Genomic DNA, 20,428 nt, shown 5'->3' on the forward strand with positions numbered 1-20,428 from the left:
CTTCATCAGGAGGGTTCGGTTCCTAAGAGGGGTTTCGGTTCCTAAGGTCCGTTTTTCGCGTAGACTTCCGTTTTTGGGCTGTTTTCGCCAAATTCGAGGGTCGGGATGCCCCGAGTGATTATAGAAAGTTGGGAGAGATTTCGAGAGAGATTTGAGAGAGATTCGACATACTCAGAGAGATTTGGGAGAGATTTGACATTCTTGGAGAGATTTCTCATACAAAGAGAGATTTGGGAGAGATTTCACACACTTAGAGAGATTTGGGAGAGATTTGACATACTTGGAGAGATTTCTCATACAAAGAGAGATTTGGGAGAGATTTCACATACTTAGAGAGATTTGGGAGAGATTTGACATTCTTGGAGAGATTTCTCATTCAGAGAGAGATTTGGGAGAGATTTCACATACTTAGAGAGATTTGGGAGAGATTTGACATTCTTGGAGAGATTTCTCATTCAGAGAGGGATTTGGGAGAGATTTGACATACTTAGAGAGATTTGGGAGAGATTTGACATACTTAGAGAGATTTGGGAGAGATTTCTCATAGAGAGAGATAAAGTGAAAACGATTGAGAGAGGTTTCATTGGTGACCTTTTTGAGTGTTCGGCTTTGCAATGCAGGGTCCGTAAGCCCCGTTAAGCCTTGTTTAAGGATTTTGCATACTCCCGATGAGTATGCAACATTGTTTTATCGGTTTGGCTTGCCACGTACCACAGTTTTAGGTTAAGGAGATCTAGATGTACGCACTTTTCAATTTACAATTTCTCAATAAAATAGAGAGTTGTTTAGAAATTACATAACGTAAACTCTAATACTCATGGCAAATTGAGTTGACCGGTTTGACTTGTTGACTTTAGTTGACTTTGACTTGACCGAAAATTGACGGTTGTCACATAAGCCCAACCCTAACCCAAAAGAGGCAGAGTGCCATCATTGCCACAAAATAGGGCATTGGAAGAGAAGTTGCCCGGAATATCTGCAAGCCATCAAGGATGGAAAGATCAAGCCATCTTTTGCAGGTATATACACAATTAAATCTAATGATTCATCCCATGCTATTTCTTGGGTTCTTGATACAGGGTGTGGTTACCACATTTGTTCTGATTTGCAGGGACTAGGAAGAAATTGGGATGTGGAGCTTGGAAGAATAAATCTAATCATGGGGAATAGAAGATCGTCGCCTGTTACCAAGATTGGAGTGTATTCTTTAGTGCTTAGTAATGGATTGAATTTAGATTTAAATAATTGTTGCTACTCGCCAGATATGGCAAGAAACATCATTTCTTTTCATGGTTTGTTTAAACAAGGATTTAGATATTCGTTTAATAATGAGAATGGTTCGATTTATGCTTATCTAAATGGTGTTTTATATTTTGAAGCAATGCCTTGTAATGGAATTTATGAAACTGTTATGGTTGTAGATAACCTAGGAAATGATGTGTTATGCATGTAATCTTCCAATAGTATGGATAGAGCATCCTTGTGGCATTGTCGTCTTGGACATGTCAATAAGAAGCGCATAGCCAAACTCCAAAAGGATGGAGTGTTGGAGTCATTCGACCTTAGGGAAGATGACACGTGCGAATCTTGTTTACTTGGAAAGATGACCAAGTCACCCTTCACTGGAACTTGTGAGAGGGGTGAGGGGTTATTGGATCTCATACACACCGACGTGTGTGGGCCCTTTAGATCTACCACAAAGGATGGGAACCGCTTCTACGTGACTTTCACCGATGATTATAGTAGATATGGGTATATCTACTTAATCAAGCACAAGTCAGAAACGTTTGAAAAGTTCAAAGAATTCAAACATGAAGTGGAGAATCAATTGGGCAGGAAAATCAAGATGCTTCGATCCGATCGAGGAGGAGAGTACCTAAGTCTTGAATTCCACGACTATCTCAAGAAATGCGGAATAGTTTCGCAATTAACGCCACCTAGGACACCGTAGTTGAATGGTGTGGCAGAAAGGCGTAATCGAACCCTGTTAGACATGGTTCGTTCAATGATGAGTCGTGCTTCACTACCTATCTCATTCTGGGGGTATGCCTTAGAGACTGCCGCCCATATCCTTAACCGAGTCCCTACAAAGAAGGTTGCCAAGACACCTCACGAGATGTGGATAGGGAAAGCTCCCTCGTTGGCACATATCAAGGTTTGGGGCTGTGAGGTTTTCATAAGACGAGAGACTCACGACAAGCTCGAACCTCGAAGTGAGCGATGTATTTTCATCGGCTACCCGCATAAATCCTTTGGATATCTCTTTTATAGACCGAGTAACAATGTTGTCTTCGTTGCGAGGAGAGGGGTTTTCCGAGAGCGAGAACTCATAAGCCAAGGAGACAGTGGGAGGCAAATTGATCTTGAAGAGATTCAAGAGTCGAGCGATGAAGGAACCTCTAACGCTAGCAATCAACCCGAGGAGGAAACTCCGGTTGAACTAATTGACGAGTCCTTACCTCTTAGATGTTCCGAAAGAGTTAGATTTCAACCCCAGTTTTATGGTTTTCATATTACTACCGAAGGGGATACGTATATTAGTGATGGTACACTAACAAATCTAAATGAACCTAATAGCTATAAGGAAGCCATGGCAGGCCTAGAGTTTGAAAAATGGAAAGAGGCGATGGACAGCGAGATTCAGTCCATGTATGACAACCAAGTTTGGAATTTGATTGACAATGTGCCCGGACGTAAGACGTTTGGGTGCAAATGGATCTTCAAGAAGAATATCGACGTGGATGGGAATGTGCACACGTATAAGGCACGAATAGTGGCAAAGGTCTTTACTCAAACTCCTGGAGTTGACTATGATGAGACCTTCTCACCAGTTGCTAAGATAAAATCTATTAGGGTGATGCTAGCCATTGCTGCATTCATGATTATGAGATATGGAAGATGGATGTCAAGACCGTTTTCCTTAATGGGAAGTTGGCTGAGGATGTTTACAAGGCTCAGCCAGAGGGTTTCGTCGATCCGAAGCATCCTAATAGAGTGTGCAAGCTTGAGAAGTCCATTTATGGACTTAAGCAAGCGTCTCGCAGATGGAATCTTTGCTTCGATGAGAAAGTCAAAGAGTTTGGATTTTTACGATGTGAAGATGAATCATGTGTATATGTCAAGGCCAGTGGGAGTATAGTTAGATTCCTCGTTTTGTATGTCGATGACATACTGCTCATAGGAAACGACGTCCCGACTTTGCAGGAGGTTAAGTCCTGGCTCGGGAAGTGCTTCGCTATGAAGGACCTCGGAGAGGCTTCCTATATTTTGGGAATAAGGATAGTGAGAGAAAGAAGTAAGAGACTAATAGGACTTAGTCAGAATACTTACTTAGATAAGGTACTAAAACGTTTTAGTATGGAAAACTCGAAGAAGGGAGAACTACCGATACAAAGTAATGCCAAGTTGAGTAAGACTCAAAGCCCGAGTACCGAAGCCGAGATAGCTGAGATGAGTCGAGTACCTTACGCTTCCACAGTTGGCTCGATCATGTACGCTATGACTTGCAATCGCGCTGATGTGGCCATTGCTTTGAGCATGGTCAGTAGATATTAAGGGAACCCTCGTAGAGCTCATTGGATTGCGGTCAACAATATACTTAAGTACATTCGGAGGACCAAAGATTGGTTCTTAGTCCTCGGAGGGAGTGATGACTTAAAGGTGCGAGGGTATAGTGACGCCAGCTTCCAGACCGATAGGGACAACTACCGTTCACTGTCGGGCTGGGTCTTTACCCTGAATGGAGGAGCAGTGACTTGGAAAAGTTCCAAACAAGAAACCGTAGCTGATTCAACATGCGAATTACAGTACATTGCAGCGAGCGAAGCGTCAAAGGAGGCGATGTGTTTGAAGAACTTCATTAGTGATCTTGGAGTTGTGCCTGCCATAAAGGAGCCTATGGAAATTTTCTGTGATAATGAGGGAGCGATTGCCTTGACCAAGGAACTGAGGGATCATGGTAGATCTCAACATATCGACATAAAATATCACTTTATTAGACATCGAGTAGAAGAAGGACACCTCGTAGTGAAGAGGGTATCGTCAGAGGATAACCCAGCTGATCCGCTTACAAAGGGACTGAGTAGGGTTAAGCATTTGTAGCACGCTAGGAGCATTGGGCTGAAAGACGATATTAGTTTAGATTAGATAGTTTTGAAACATGTCATAGATAAATGTAATTGACATTTGATGATTAAATCAAAGAGTATTATTTATAAGTAAAGATATTGTCTTATGTTAATTGTTTAACTATTGTTTCACTTTGCATGTTTTGACTTCCTGAATAATTAGGTTATTAAGAATAATCGAATTATTCGAATGGTCCACAATCGTTCGTATGTTGGAAGTAGGTATGAATGAAGGTTGTCATGAATTGGTGTGTAGATTGTCTAAAAGGGTATTAGACATAGCAAAGGTTTGCTACAACATTCATGAGTGCTTATGAACAAGTTTTGAGCATTGGAATAAACCCGCACTTGCTGGAATCACTTTTTGGAATGTGACACTAGTGATCGCAAGACGATAATATCATATGGTCTTAAAACCGAGATATATGGTTTATTGTTTATTAATTGGTTATGCATTGACAATACGAAACCGCATCAGTAAATTGATGGCATAAAATGCATTGTTGTGTATAGTTGATTAGTAAATAGTAAATGCATATAAGTTGAAGTTTATCTGTTACTTTTATCCTAAGATAATAAAAGCGATATCACGGCTGCTCGATGATTTGATTTGACTTATGTGTCGGGCCCGGTCATGACTGAATTGATGTGTTCAATTAAGTTCTATGTCAAATGAATCTGAGATCGAGAAACCAACTGTTGGACAATAAGTTCCATAAGATTGTCCGCATAATATCTAAACAAAGGACTGTACGATCCCTTATCTAAAGGACAGGAGACTGATAAGATCAGAGTTAACAACGTCTTTGAGAGCTACGATTGCTAATCGGTTTGTGTTTGCATATATAGTTACTAGACTTATCCAAGTGGGAGACTGTTGGATTAGTGTCTAAGGCTGTAACCATATTTGGTAAGTACTTGACCCGGTTGTGCATGGTCCTTTTGGGTTGCCTTCACCATAGCAACTTGACAGGATGATTTGTTAAGAGAGAAGAAATATTATTGTTAATATATTATGAGAATAATATATTAAAGGATTAATAATGTTATTTGATTAATATAAGTCATATATTAATTAAGAATTAATTTGGTGACTTAAAGAGGTTAATTGAATAAAGGGGCATAAACTGTCAAATGTGTGATAATTGTGTTTTGGGCTATGTATCCTTATGGATATGAGGGTGGACGAAATTTAGGGTTTGGGAACCTTAAAATCGTCCAATCCTAATATCGAGGAGGATATTGGATTGCTTAGGGCCTAAGTTATTCAATTAGGGTTAAAGGTGAAACCCTAGTAGCTCATAGTATAAATAGACCCCTAGGGTGAGGGAAATCGCCACTCATGCAAGGCAAGAAACCCTAGGGCCGATTTCTCACCCTCCTCCCTCTCTCTCAAGATCATCTTCTTGCTAGTCGGTGTTTGTAAGCCATTATAGGAGTGACAATTATGACTCTAAGCTCTAAGAAGAAGAAGTATCAAGCAAGTAATCCAAGGTATTGTTCTAGATCCAATTTCATATGATTAGATTCAATTGTTTACATTAGATCTAGTATTGTAAGTCTTGGATTCAATGCATGTTCAATTAGAGAAACTTAGATCCAAGCAATTAGGGTTTGCATGTGCACATAGGAAAGTTCTTATGGCTCAAACTCATCAGCATGATGTGGTGTTCCCTTGACCTATCATTGTGTTTGCAACAGCTGGTCCTTTCTGCAACATAAATTGCCCAAAAAAATTATATACAAACTACTAAAGATTAATGAACAATTTAGTAAATAACTAAATTGCCACCTTATCCAAGGATGTGCAAGGTCCTATGATCCCCTGAACAAGATCTGCATCTTTATCTAGATCTTTATGTGAACGAATAGGATTTGAGAGATCTTTGGAGATAGTCTGAAAGAAGATTGAAGGGGGATGGAGGTTTGGGCTTAATGGGAAGTAGAAATGATTCATTGGAAAAAAGGATATCAAAATGGCTTACTGAACCAGGGCCTTCTGTGCAGGGACCTCTGATTAGTGCCACCATATGAGCACCTGTTCCAGAAAAGCAAGCTCCAAGCAGACCTGCTGCAAATGCGACTCCAGTAAACCTTAATGAAAGATTTGTTTTTGAAGAGACAAGCCGATAGTCTTCGACATCGGATATTAAGAATGAAATACAGATTTCGGTGAAGCTAACAGATGATTCTGATGTAGACGATTGCCATTCAGATGATGACGGAATAGATCATAGTCAAAAGGAGCCTCAACGTTCTCCGAAATTACCTGTTGCTAAAGAGCTAGAGCCATTTGATTTTGAAGAATAAAACAGTCGTTGGATTTTGAGATTGAACTACCTATCACCTCTAACTTACACGATACTTGAATTGTACCTATCTAGGGCTTCATTATTTCAGAGATGGCGATAGGGAGAAGTCGTAAAACCTTCAATCTACCTACAAGTCCAACATAGGCACAATGTAATGACCCCGAAATTATAGTCTTGTGAGCACGAGGATCCGTAAATGGTTGGCTCTTAAATGAAGGATTGTACACTTGAGCAGTTGTCGCGGTCTCGGTAAGGTGAGGTGAGGTGAGCTTGAGGTCTCTGGCAGGAAGAGGTAAGCGGAGGTTGTCAGAGCTCGAGGTCGCCGGATAAGTCGTCAAACGAAGGCTTATACACACAAGCCATTGTCTCGAAATTTGGTTTTTGCTCCTGTCGATAGTCATAGAATGCCGAAATCTGATTTTTATTAGATGTTATATAAGGATTTTGCAAGGTTTAATAGTGAGGATGGGGTGAGAGAGCAACAAATGGTGATGGTGGATGAAGTGTTAGTCGATAAGGCCGGTACATCATCATTGTGAAGGCCTGAAGAGTCATGTGGGTTGGAGGTAGTGGAGGTGGGTAAGGTGCGGAGACGAAGGAGAGGAGATATTAGAGAACAGATCGAAACGAATGTAGGAGAAGAAAACCGGGTTTAAAATTTTTGGGGATTTCATTTTCCCTCTAAGAAGAGAGACGCATTTCTTAAAAAAATATAAAATAACACTCACAGAGGACGCACAAGTGCCCTCCGTGTTTTTAATTTTTTTACATGTGACACTAATTTAAGGGCATGCAATATTGCGTGAACTAAATCCTTAATTTTTTTTTGAAGAGATGACACTTTTTTAATGTCACTCTCTTTTGCGTAACATAAATCAATGAGTGTTGTGGTTTGCACGTCGTAAAATGGTCTTTTTCTTTTAGTGTGTTAGAGTATATAAGTTCCTTTTTGTTCTCGTAAATGAATAGTATACTTTGTAATGGATAGTGATAGTATGTATGTATTGACTCATGTACTGTTTCTCTGTTCTAGAAATCGTATGTAGTGACCCTCTAAACTATACTTATTATAGTTTACTAGTATGTTTGTTTGAATTGTTACGGATTTGTAGAAAAGACTCAATTGTCCAACATAAGCAACTGAGTTAAGTATATTCTTTGAAAATGAGGTTTAATATTCAGGCATATATTTAGTAAGTATATCTATGATTTAATCGACAGTCAGACTAGTGATCCTACCCTAAGCCCACAACCAAACAAGGAACAGGAGTTATGGTATTTAGCAATAGTCCTAAGTCCGTTAAAGCATTCTTATACATAAATATATACCTGAATATGATTTTGCTATAAACAAAAATCCAAAAATAGTTTAAAAGAGTTTTAAAGTGATTTTGACAACATTTGACCGTAAGAAATCCTTTTGTTTGTTTGTTTCCACATGTAAACAATTAACACAAATATATTGTGTTCTGCTTGTATTCCCCCTTAAAAAGCATTTAAAAAGGTAAGTTGTAAGGGTATGAACTCACCTTAAGTGAGTGATTCGATGGAATTTTCGATGAACCATGATTGTATCTACTATTTAGCTCCCGTGAAAAAACCAAGTACTAAATAGCAATTCACTCAACATATTGGCATTAAATTAGTGAATAAAGCATCAAACGTGTTAAGGAAATAACCTACAATGTAAGTAATACTTACAAAAGAAGTGATAGAAGCAAAATCGAGTGACTGCTTGGAGTTCAGGGTTGGCTTCGGTGTTTACGGCCAAAATCGGTTCACAGCCACTTGAAGATTCTAGTGTTTTCGGCTGTAAACTCAAGCGTGTGATCTTAGTGTTCTCGGTGAAACCAAGGAAATTCAAGGGTTTATGGCTGTAAACCCAGAAATAAGGGGTGTTTGACTGATGAAAAGAATAACACTCGATGTTCTTAATAAGATCCAAAGGTGAAACAAATGATCTTCAGATGATGGTTGAGAGAAAACTAGGAGTTTTCGATAGAAGGTATTGAGAGAAAAAGCTTGAGTTTACGGCTAGAAGTCTAGAAGTGATGATTATTTCAGTATATATATATATATATACAGGGTAGAGTTTGCAGTCCGAAGGAGTTCACGGCCGTTAACCGAAGGTTGACGGTCTGAAGCGAGTTCACAGCCGAGAACGAGGTTCTCGGTTGCGAGGCATTTATGGTTGCGAAGGGATGTCGGTTCCTGCGAGGCTCCTCGGATTTTAAGTATTTTAACATGCAAAGGCTATTAACCTAACCTTATGATTACATCAAAGCACAATTTTGACTTTTATTGGATAAGTTTGAATTTAGTTGACCATGTTTGACTTTTACAAGATTGAAATTACGGGTTGTCACATCATCCCCCCGTTAGAGGGAATTTCGTCCAGAAATTAAGTCTAAGAGATACATGTGGACTCAGGGAAAAGATGAGGATACTTATGTTTCATTTGATCCTCCCGCTCCCAAGTGAATTCAGGTCCTCGCTTTGCATTCCAGCGAACCTTCACTATCGGAATACGGATTTGTTTGGTTTGCTTGATTTCCCTATCCATGATCTCTATTGGTTCTTCCATGAAATTGAGACTCTCATTGATCTCGATTTCATCAAGTGGGATAACAAGAGTCTCATTAGATAGACACTTCTTTAGGTTCGAAACGTGGAAGGTAGGGTGTACGTTGCCAAGTTCTTGAGGTAGACAGAGTTTGTAAGCTACAGGGCCGATTCTAGCGAGGATCTTAAAAGGCACAATGTACCTTGGATTTAGCTTACCATGCTTTTTGAAGCGTATCAAGCCTTTGGTCGTCACGAAGACTGCGGTCAAAAGGTTTAAAGACAGTGAAAAACTTTGCATTTGCAGAGATGGGGATGTCCCCCTGTGCATTTTTAGGCGGTTCGGCATACGTCAAAATTGGCCTGTAGTCGTTGTCAAGCAGTCTTCTTGTAGGATTAACCCAGGAGTTAATCAGGTTTTCATCCATTTTCGTGTCAAAACCATGCTCTCTCCATATTTTTAAGCAAACTTTGCTTCTTTCCAATCTGCTTTACGTTGTTAGGTTGCGGGAGAGTCATTGGAATGTTTAAATGACATTGTTGGATCCAAAATTTTGAAATGCGGTGGAGTTTCTTGACGAGGTAAGGATTGATGAAAGTATTGAAGTGGTGAGTTATGTTGTTCTTGATCCGGTGAGTTGTGTTGCGTTGGAGAGAGTGATGAGTTTTAACTGGTGAGGGAAGCTTGTGTGTAACTGTAGTTACAATTGGAGTTTGCTAAGGAGTGAGTTGCGGAGTGTTGAATCATAAAAAGTGACCCTCTTGAACTTCAGCTACCGCAGCCAACAAGCCACCGCAGTCAAGTTTCTTCATCAACAACCGCAAACGCAATCTCTACCTACCGCAGTCTCTTTACTAGATTACTTTACTTGTCTTATATTGTAATACTCTCTATTGTCTAGTATGTCTTGCATGGCTACTCTTAGAGACGTAATCTAGTTTACTTCATGAGTCTCTATAAATAGAGCTCATTCTCTTGTATCCAAAAATAACTTAACGCATCTAATTTTGAATACACATCTCTGAAGTTATCTTTTGTATCTCTTACTCACTCTTCTTACTCTCATAATCGATTAAAATCTCTCTTCGGAGCAAGTCTTTTGTGACATAATCACTATGTTTGATCTCACTTATTAACTTGGCTTGAATTCATTCCTCGTTATGAATCAGCTTAAGTGTATACTTGATATAGAAATTGTTTTCATTTCCATTTCTTTACTTTTCCGCTACTAACTCTCTAACCATCTAACTCTAAATATTATTGTTGAGCTTTTAGATCCTTCGAGATTAACTATTCCGCAATATACTTGTTCTAACGTTTGTTCAAGTGTGTCTCAAATTTTTTCTCTCAACAATTAGTATTAGAGCCATAGTGGTTGCTTTTTGAAAATCGGAACTCTAATTTTTCGAAGAGCCTTCTATACCACTAAAGCTCATTTCTTAAACAACAAAAAAAAACTTCAAAAATATTGCACAATCGTTAGATCTGAATGTTTCCAACAGTGTTGGTGGTTCTAATAGAGCCCATATACTGGCAAATGAATATCATCACTGGTCACAAAGAATGGAAAGATACTTAAGGAGACTTGGTAGAGATGTATGGCGATCCGTAGAAGAAGGACCACATGTCCCTGTCCTTACACCAGTCAAAACTGACGGAGCCACAGCAAGACTAGGAGGAGGCCAACCAGCTATGAACCGTCCCACCAAGGATGATCTCGATAAAATGGAAAATGATGCTGCTGCTTTTTATGAAATCTCCTATGGAGTTGCTCCTGACAACTTCGATATTATCATAAATTGCAAATCAACAAAAGAGATCTGGGATGTTCTCAAGAATATGTACCAAGGCTCAGAACAAGCACAAGACAAGAAGCTTACAACTGCACTCAGTGAGTTCAACAGCTTCAAAGCTCATACTGGCGAAAGTTTGGAAGATTCCTTCAAAAGGTTCAACCTGATTGTCACCAAGTTATCCAATGCGGGCACCATCCGCAGTAACCATGAAACAAATCTTCAGTTTCTTAATGGCTTCGGAAGAGATTTGAATACTGCAAAGATGATAGTTCAAGGCAATAGAAATATTCATTCCTTGTCACTCTACAAACTCTATGGGGAACTGCAAGCACAGGAATCCACCGTACTCAAAGACTGTGCTGACTTCGGAGGACCTCTTGCTCTCATAGCACAAACTCCACATAATCAATCTTACTCTCCCTCGTATGACACTTCACCACAGTCATACGAAGCTGATTTAGAGTATGATGATGAAGAATAATTTCAAAAGGCAATTGCTCTAGTTAGCAAACAAGTCAACTGACTACCACCTCACTCTTTTCGCAAAAATCAACAATTCAACAAACCACCCTTCAATCGTAACTTCAACCCACAAAACAATCACTCACATTATCCTAAAAGTTATCATCCACCACCGCAATCTCACAATACTCAACCAAAGGAAGCACAACATCCTACTCAAACCACTGACTCTGGTACTCCCTCAGAAGACAAGACTAATGTTGTAGTTTGTCACAAATGCAACAAAGAGAATCACTTTTCAAGAGATTGTTAGGCCAATGTAGTAAAAGACAGAGTATTCTACCATAGAATGGCTCAAGAGTTGGAAGAAAAGGAAAAAGCAAGGGCATACATAGCCATGTCAAAAGAGACCATCAAGTTTGGTCATCCGGAGACGAAGATGAAGCCATCAGCAGTGTCAAAGGAAAAGGGAAGATCTGCATGTTGGCGACTGCGGATGATGATGGGTCTACAAAAATGGACAAAAAACTACTACTACATGGCAAAGGATGAAACTCTAAGCATCGTCGAACTGGTAAAACTCATGATCTAAACTCTAAAATATAACATGCATGATTGTCAACCTTACATAGGTAATCTTAATGACACATGTGTTGCCATCCTTACAGAATATAACAAAGCCTTAGATGAGAAGAACATTGTGTCCCAGGAGATGCTCCATGTGAGAGGACGACTGGATAACAAAAGACTCAAAATGACTATGTTAAAAAGAGATTTAGAGTTAGAAAAAGATGCAAGAATGTTGAGTGAAACCCACTTAGAGATAGCTTTGAACCAGAGAGATTTAGCTCAGAGTGAAATTGTACGCTTAAATCTTTTAATCAAAAAACTGTTCAATGAAAGTGAAGCTATTGAAAATTTGGTAAATAATGGAACCGTGGACAACACATACAATTGGGGTTGGTCAAATGGATATCCTACCATAATGGATTCCTCACCCCGGTTCAACAAAGACAGACTGTATGTCCCTCCAGACCGAGAATTTCGTTTCCCAATCAATCACAAGACATTTCCCGAAGATATCAAAACTCACTTCGGTAGGCTGCATAATCTAAGCAAAAATTGTGTCATTGAGGAAATTGTGCCTAAGGTTTCGGGGCACACATGTGATCAAATTCCTATATGTGGCATTACCTTCCCAAATTCTCAAAACTCATATGTAATTGATGCAGAAATTGTCGTTGAGGACACTGATGTCTCGAAAGACTTTCCATCCCTGTCCTCAGACCGCAGTGTCCGTCACTATAGTCAAAAGTCCCACAAAAGCCCCACTGAAGTCCCATCTAGGACTTACTCTGCGGTAGTCAAGTCATCCCTACTACAGTCTTCGAACAAAAGTTTTGCCACTCTTCAAACGATTCAGCATGAATTACCCATATAAAACTTTGAAGTGGGTCAATGTTCTCAAATCCCAGAATCTCTCAAGTTCTGATGACTTAAGCCCACATTTTCACAAAATTTCAAAGGGTTCTAGGAAACCGCAGTTGACTAACAAAGACTGTGGTTCACCAAAATCCTTAGCTAAAAAGGCTTTCAAAGAAGAAATTCGCTCCTGAGGCACAAATAGACAAATGTTTTCAAAAAACAAAAAGCATGTCAGATTTCAAAAATCCAAAAGTCCAGAAAATTTGTTTTCTCTCACTATTTCTCTAAAAACTCTACCATCAAGAAAACATCCAAAAAGGAATGTATAGTTTCAACAGTCATTCCTAATTCAGCTAACACAACTCAAAAGAGTGTAAAGTCTTTTCGAAACAGTTTTTTTCAAATCTATTCCTCAAATGATCCGAAATGGAAAGGTATTTTACCCACTCCAACACATTTAAAGTCACATCAAAATTTTAACAAGTGGAAGGGTATTCTACCAAATCCAACAAAAAAGACACAAAGATCTACATGTGTTAAACCTTTTTCAAAACAAACTTTTCAGAAAACGAACAACACTCATGTCAGATCTTTTCAACCTCAGACTAGTCAAAGCCCAAACAACTCATTCTTTAGACCGCTGACCAAACGTGGTGTCTTAACAAAAGTCAAAATCTCAACCTGTGAATGTCAGTGTAGTTGCGAAAATTAGAAACCTCGTAACTTTGTAAAAACACACAACACTCAAAAACTACACAAACACCCAGGTGTAGGTTTAAAAGTTGACACAAAACCAGTCCCTACAACCTCGGTCCATGCATCACTCAGAAACTCATCTGTTGTTCCAGGCTCCAAACTAGTTTGGATGCCTAAACTAACCGTGTAATTCTCAGGCTTTGTGTAAGGAGGAACAAGAAGATGAATGGTTAATTGACAGTGCCAGCTCCTAGCACATGACCGGAAGGTTAGAATGCCTTTGGGATTTCAGGCCAATTTGCAACGGTGGAAATGTTACATTCGGAAACAATGCGAATGGAATCATCCGAGGTTACGGTGTAATCGCTACGGGGAACTTCTCAATTCAAAAGGTTGCTTATGTAGAATGCCTTAAACACAATCTCATCGGTGTTGGCCAACTATGTAAGGCAGGTCATTGATTTGAATTTGATGATCAATTCTGTTATGTAATGACAAGTGATAGGAGTAGCTGTTTGATCAAATCACGATCCGAGGGTACCATGTATCCTCTGGATGTCTCTCTGATCATTGGCAAACCGCAGTTGTGTTTCCTTTCCAAAGCTGTAGCCGAATTTAGTTGGCTATGGCACCGCAGGTTCGCTCATCTCAACTTTAGATACATCAACACTTTGGTCACTGGAGAGCTGGTAAGAGGACTCTCTATTCTCAAGTTTAGCAATGACTCTCTCTAGCCTGCATGTGAATGTGGTAAGCAGTCCAAAGCAAGTCACCGCATGGTGATTGACTCTTCAATATCCTAACCACTTGATCTTCTGCACATTGATCTCTATGGTCCATCAACCGTAGCCAGTCTCTATCACAAAAAGTATATACCGGTTATAGTAGATGACTTCACTCGCTTCGCATGGGTCTTCTTCCTCGGACTCAAATCCGAAACACCACAAATTCTCATCAACTTCATCAAAGAAATAGAGCTTCAGATCAAGCTGCCAGTAAGACGCATCCGCAGTGATAATGGAACCGAATTCACTAATCACCCTCTCAACAGCTTCTTGGTGTCTAAAGGTATCACTCACAACTTTTCAGCTCCTTATACACCACAACAAAATGGAGTAGTAGAGAGAAGGAATCGTACACGAGTAGAAGTAGCCTAATCCATGCTCAACTTCGCACACCTTCCCCTTAATTCTAGGCTGAAGCAGTAGCAACCGCATGCTTTGTACAAAACCAAAGCATTGTGTGCAAACGTCTCAATAAAACACCATATGAGGGCCTTAACATCCGCAAACCAAATGTTCGTTTCTTTCATATCTTTGGGTGTAGATGTTTTGTGATCAACAACAGAGATCAGCTTAACAAATTTGCACCAATGTCTGATGAAGGCATCTTTCTTGGCTACTCCACGAACAAGGTTTCTTACCAGGTTCTCATCAGACGTACAAGGCTAATCATTGAAAGATTCGATGTGAAATTTGATGATTCTCACCTCCACAACGCCCCTCCATCCACTAAAACCACCACAATAATGGAAAGCGATATTCCTGCTTCTTCAGGTCCTTTGAATCTAGTTGAAGTCAATTATGAAGATCTTTTCAACCCTGTTGAAACGGCGAAACTATCCGAAGTTCTTGTGTCACCAGCCGCTCAACAACAACACACTGATGTGTCTGGTCCATCTCTATCCGAAGAAGCATCTCTCAATACTTTCACCTCTCTGGTTGAGGGGGAAAGCTCTACTCCGGATCAAGCAACAACCATCGAGGTTCCAGTACTTGATGATGCTCAAGTTCCTATCCGCAGAAAATCATTACCATCAAACGTATCTTTGGATTCGGGTGATTAACTCATAGAAAACATTGACACTAGAACTGTTTCAAGGATTATCAATCTCCTATCCGCAGTCCAGGGGGAACCTTCTCAGGTTCCAGAGGAACTCCCATCAGCAATCCAGGGGGAACCTCTCCAAACTGCTCAAGAAAATTCCATTCTCCTTCCAACAAGCCAACATGATTCCGCATGATGTTCTCAAATTCAGGGGGAACTGCCATCTCCAACCGCAGAAACTTCTGATATTGAAGACATTCCCTCTACCACAACTGCTGGTCATCTTCAACCCCGTCTACACATATGGACAAAGGACCACCCACCAGGTCAAATCATTGGCAACCCATCCGCAGGTATCCAAACTCGCTCTTCCAAAGACTTATCTGATCATTGTCACTACGCAACATTTATGTCTTTAGTTGAGCCTCGATCGATCAAAGAAGAATTATTGGAACCTGATTGGATTTCTGCAATGCAAGAAGAACTGGAAGAATTCAAAAGGAACAAGGTGTGGTAACTCGTTCCCATACCGGAAGGTCAAAATATTATTGGTACAAGATGGGTGTTCAAGAATAAGTTAGATGAATCTGGTGTGGTCATCAGAAATAAGGCAAGACTAGTTGCAAAGGGGTACAATCAACTTGAAGGTGGTGACTACGATGAAACATATGCTCCGGTGGCACGAATGGAAGCCATCCGAATCTTCTTAGCATATGCAGCCCACAAAAACATCAAGGTACACCAAATGGACGTTAAGAGTGCTTTTCTCAATGGGGAATTAAAAGAAGAGGTTTATCTTCAGCAACCTCCCGGCTTTGAAAGTATTGAATTCCCTGACCACTACAAGCTTGAAAAGGCAGCTTACGGTCTGAAGCAAGCCCTAAGAGCTTGGTATGAGACTCTTTCTAAATTTCTGGTCTCTTTAGGTTACAAAAGAGGAGTGATTAATCCCACTTTATTTAGAAAAGCAAATGGTGACCACCTTATGCTTGTACAAATATACGTGGATGATATCATCTTCGGATCGACTGATGAAGGAATGGTGGATGAATTTGCTAAGCTCATGACCTGCAAATTCCAAATGAGCATGAATAGAGAGATTAATTTCTTTCTAGGTCTTCAGGTCAAACAAATTCAGCAAGGGATATTCATTCATCAAGAAAAATACAACACTGAACTATTGAAAAAATAATCCATGGACAACTATTCCTCGGCTAAGGTCCCCATGGCCTTCGGTTATAAGATCTCTGCTGATCCCTCTGGCGAATCTATGGATCACAAGACTTATAAAGGTATCATTGGCTCTCTAATGTACCTCACCGCAAGACGACCCGACATTTTCTTTGCAGCTGGTGTATGTGCAAGGTATCAGGCTGACCCAAAAGTGTCACATATGACTGCAACCAAACAAATTCTCCAGTACCTGAAAGGAAGCAAATCTCTTGGTCTATGGTACCCCGGAGACAATGATTTCAGTCTTCAATCCTTTACAGATGTGGATCATGTCGGATGCAAAGTTGATCGACAAAGTACCTCAGGTGGATGTCAATTTCTGGGAGGTAGACTCGTTAGCTGCTCCTCAAGAAAACAAAGTTATGTTTCATTGTCTACCGCAGAAGCCGAATATGTGGCCGCAACCAGCTGTTGCTCTCAAGTCCTATGGATGAAGACAAAACTGTTAGACTACGAATATAGAATGCTATGGATACCAATCTACTGTCACTTTAAAAGTGCCATAGCGATTTCCCATAATCCTATTCAGCACTCCAAGACAAAACATATTGAACTACGATATCACTTCATCACAGACCACATTCTGAAAGGTAACATTGAACTCATCTTTTTCCATACTCATGAAGAGATTGTTGATGTATTTACAAAAGCTCTTGACTCTGCCAAACTCAATGCATTGTTACAAATGTTAGGAATGATGAATCCAGACCCTCAATTCTTCTTGAATTGATAGGTACCGCAGACCATCCTTGGTCTCCATTGCGGTCCTAACTGAAAATTATTTATAATAAATGGTTTTGGTATATTTTGTGTACCGCAGTCTGTGTATCGCAACCATATATTATATTTATCTTTCACTGCTCTTTCTTGTTTGTTATTACTAACTTATTGTACAAGTGCTCTTCTCAGTTTCTTCCACTGAAGTCACATTAATTGGTTTTCAGACTGTTCATTCTTTCAAAACAAAAAAAACATGGTGTGCTATTTAATGATCCTTCATTAAATAAAACATTAAATAAAAGACATTCCTTTGAGAAACTGTCTCATTCTTTTTTTTCAAACCCTCGTGTCATACCTATTTTAGTTATGATGACGAAAAGAAAGATTTTCTAAATAAAATCCTTTTAATATGTCTTTTCCTATTACCCCCAAACCATCACATCCGTTACAACTTCCCCTTTACCTAACGGATTAATCTCTCCCCCACCACACGTTCACCAGAAGTGGTATCAAATTTGACATTTCATTAAATGCAAACCCTTTTTGGTAAATCCCAAATTCAGATTTAATACCTCTCATATCAATATGTGGTTGAGATTAAAGACGCTAATTCAAAAGATAAACCCAAACGTTTTTAGCCAAATTCACTTAGGTAAAAAACGTTTCCCACTCCCTTAAGCCACTATAAAACCCTTTCTTCTCCACAAAGAAAAGTTTACGCTCTCTAAACCCTCAACCTTTTCCTGCATTCTTCAAAGCTTTATCAAACTCTCAACAATGGTGAAATCCGGTGTATCGAAGAAACAATCCAAGGCTTCTGGATCAGTGAACCCTACTGGTTTAGACTCTCCCACAATTGCTTCAAGCAATTTCAGAGCCATCTTTGAAGAACACCCTTTCTATAATGCTCCCACGAAACTCATGATCAAATTTCTGAAGAATCACCCTTTGTTTGGTCGCTTCGATGCTTTCACAGATGTCCCAATCTCAACCTTCTTCAAATTTTCCTTTTTCGCCTATCGCCCACTCGAAAACCCCCAAGATGTTCATCTCAACCTTATTAACGATTCTTTGGTCATTATGTCCAAAGAAAAGTTTCTTACTGCCATTAATCTTTTGGTTCATCCCTCCATCAAGATTTTCACCCCATCAATGGCAGACATCACATCGGCACTTTACCAAATGGGATATCAGAAAATGATCAAAGGAATTGGTGAATTCAAGAAAAAGAAATTGCCTGTGGTCTGGCAATTCGTTTGCCACTTCGTCATCCGCGGTCTATCCGGCAGAACCGGAGGCACGGATAATATGGGGCTCAAACTGTTAGAGTTGGTTTGGAGCATCTTCACAGGTCACGATGTGAACTACGGATAAATCCTTTGGGATGAATTCCGTCAATACATTCTCAAAGAGAGCCCAAGGGAGAACCCAACCGAACTCACCTTTGCAAGGTTCTGGTCCCTTTGTATTTCAGACTTACATGCGGACGTAGAGATTGACATGGGCAGTGACATTAACTTTTTTGTCACCAAGGATCTCAAAAGGTACAATCCTTCCTCTGATCAATCAATTTTTGCACCAATCCGAAGACTTCTACCCATATTCTTTCTACCCTCGGTCTTGAGACTGCTGATGTCTCAGACCACATTGAGGCTACAGAAGGTATTGACCCATACCTTCCTACCCTACCTTTTCCAAATCCATCCACAGTCATTAACCCTGAAGGCACTGCAGTCCCTTCCTCCACAACGCTCTCAATATTTCTCATACCCAAAGACGTAAGCATAAAGTCTCTACACTTCATGGCCCTCGCAACACCAAGAAACAAGGAACTCCTAAAAAGGATGCTTCCAAATCCTCCAAGAAAACAAAAACACCATCAGTAATCACCATTGTGGATCCTAGCCAACATGACTCAAGCAGTGATTCAGACGAGGATAACCAACCCATTTCAATCCTCAAGAAACGCAAAACAGATCCTTTTAGCCATATGCGTGACCAGACTGATACCTCATCCTCTCAACAGGGTCTGGTAGTCATTGGAATGCCCGCACATCCATTTGAAACTACCATCTTCTACCTCTCAAACTCAGAAAGTGAGTCTGATTCCCAGCAACGAGGAAACTCCCCCTCAGTTCAATCCCAGAGGATAATACTGATTCTCGCCCTAAAGTCTCCAGGGCTTCCCGAATGCATTTCTTTTCTCTTGAGGAGTTGAACTCCATCCTTTTGAATGTAACCCATACACTGCAAACACCTTCCCAACCGCAGGGCACTTCTTCCACCCATGCCAGAACTAAGCCGAGGTCAAACTTGACCACAGGTCAAGGAGACCAAGGAAGCTCATGAAATCCTACTCTGCTTACATTTGTAATAGGTGGTTTAGGCACGGTGAGCACAATTGTGCAAGGATCCGTGGACCCGAGGGATACCTCGGTACGATATATAGGATTTTACGGTGAAGACTCCAATGATTCTTGGTTGAATTATAATCCGGTAACAGAAGCCGAGATTCATAAATATTCCGCTTTCCGTAAGGCATTCCAAGCACGCAAGGATCAACAAATCAAGCAATAGCAGCAAAAGGAACAAGAAATCCAAGTTGTGGCTAAGTATTGGGCAGATGCAATTAACAATGCCCATAATGTAGCCACCATTCTGAAAGTTCAAGATTGGATGTGTGACATGGTCGAAACCCTCCGCAAGGCTCAGGAAGCAACTGCTGACCAACATGCTTCCAAAGCTCCTCCCACTCCCACTGTTCAAGGATCACAAGAAGAAGGACCCGAAATCGAAGTGAGCTCTGCTCCCACCTTAGGATTTGATGATGCATATCTTCAAGAGGTAAAAACCTATCTCCCTCTGATGATGATCTTATGATGTTCGATGAAGAAGAAGAATCTAGTAGCTCTCATCATTCAACTTCAAAGACCAAAGAGAATAAGAAAAAAAAAGAAGAAGGTTGTTACCAAATAAGAATTTTTAAGTTTACAAGCCAAGATTGATCAAATCCTTGTTGCGGTCAAGCCAACTCAACCGCAACCATAAGATATCTCTGGACTGTAGTCATTGATCGAACGGATTGAACGCCTGGAAACAAGTGAGAGATTGGCTGCTGAGTGTATCTCACTCAAGGTTGAAATGGGAATCCGGTCCCTTGACAATAATCGTCAAGCATATCACAGAGAGTTCATGGCTGCTACAGAACGCCTCATCTATGAGGTAACCGCAATCAAGAAAGATCTTCAAGCAGCCGTTGCAGATCAA

This window comes from Lactuca sativa, chromosome 5 (assembly GCF_002870075.4).
Source record: "Lactuca sativa cultivar Salinas chromosome 5, Lsat_Salinas_v11, whole genome shotgun sequence".
NCBI lineage: Eukaryota > Viridiplantae > Streptophyta > Magnoliopsida > Asterales > Asteraceae > Lactuca > Lactuca sativa.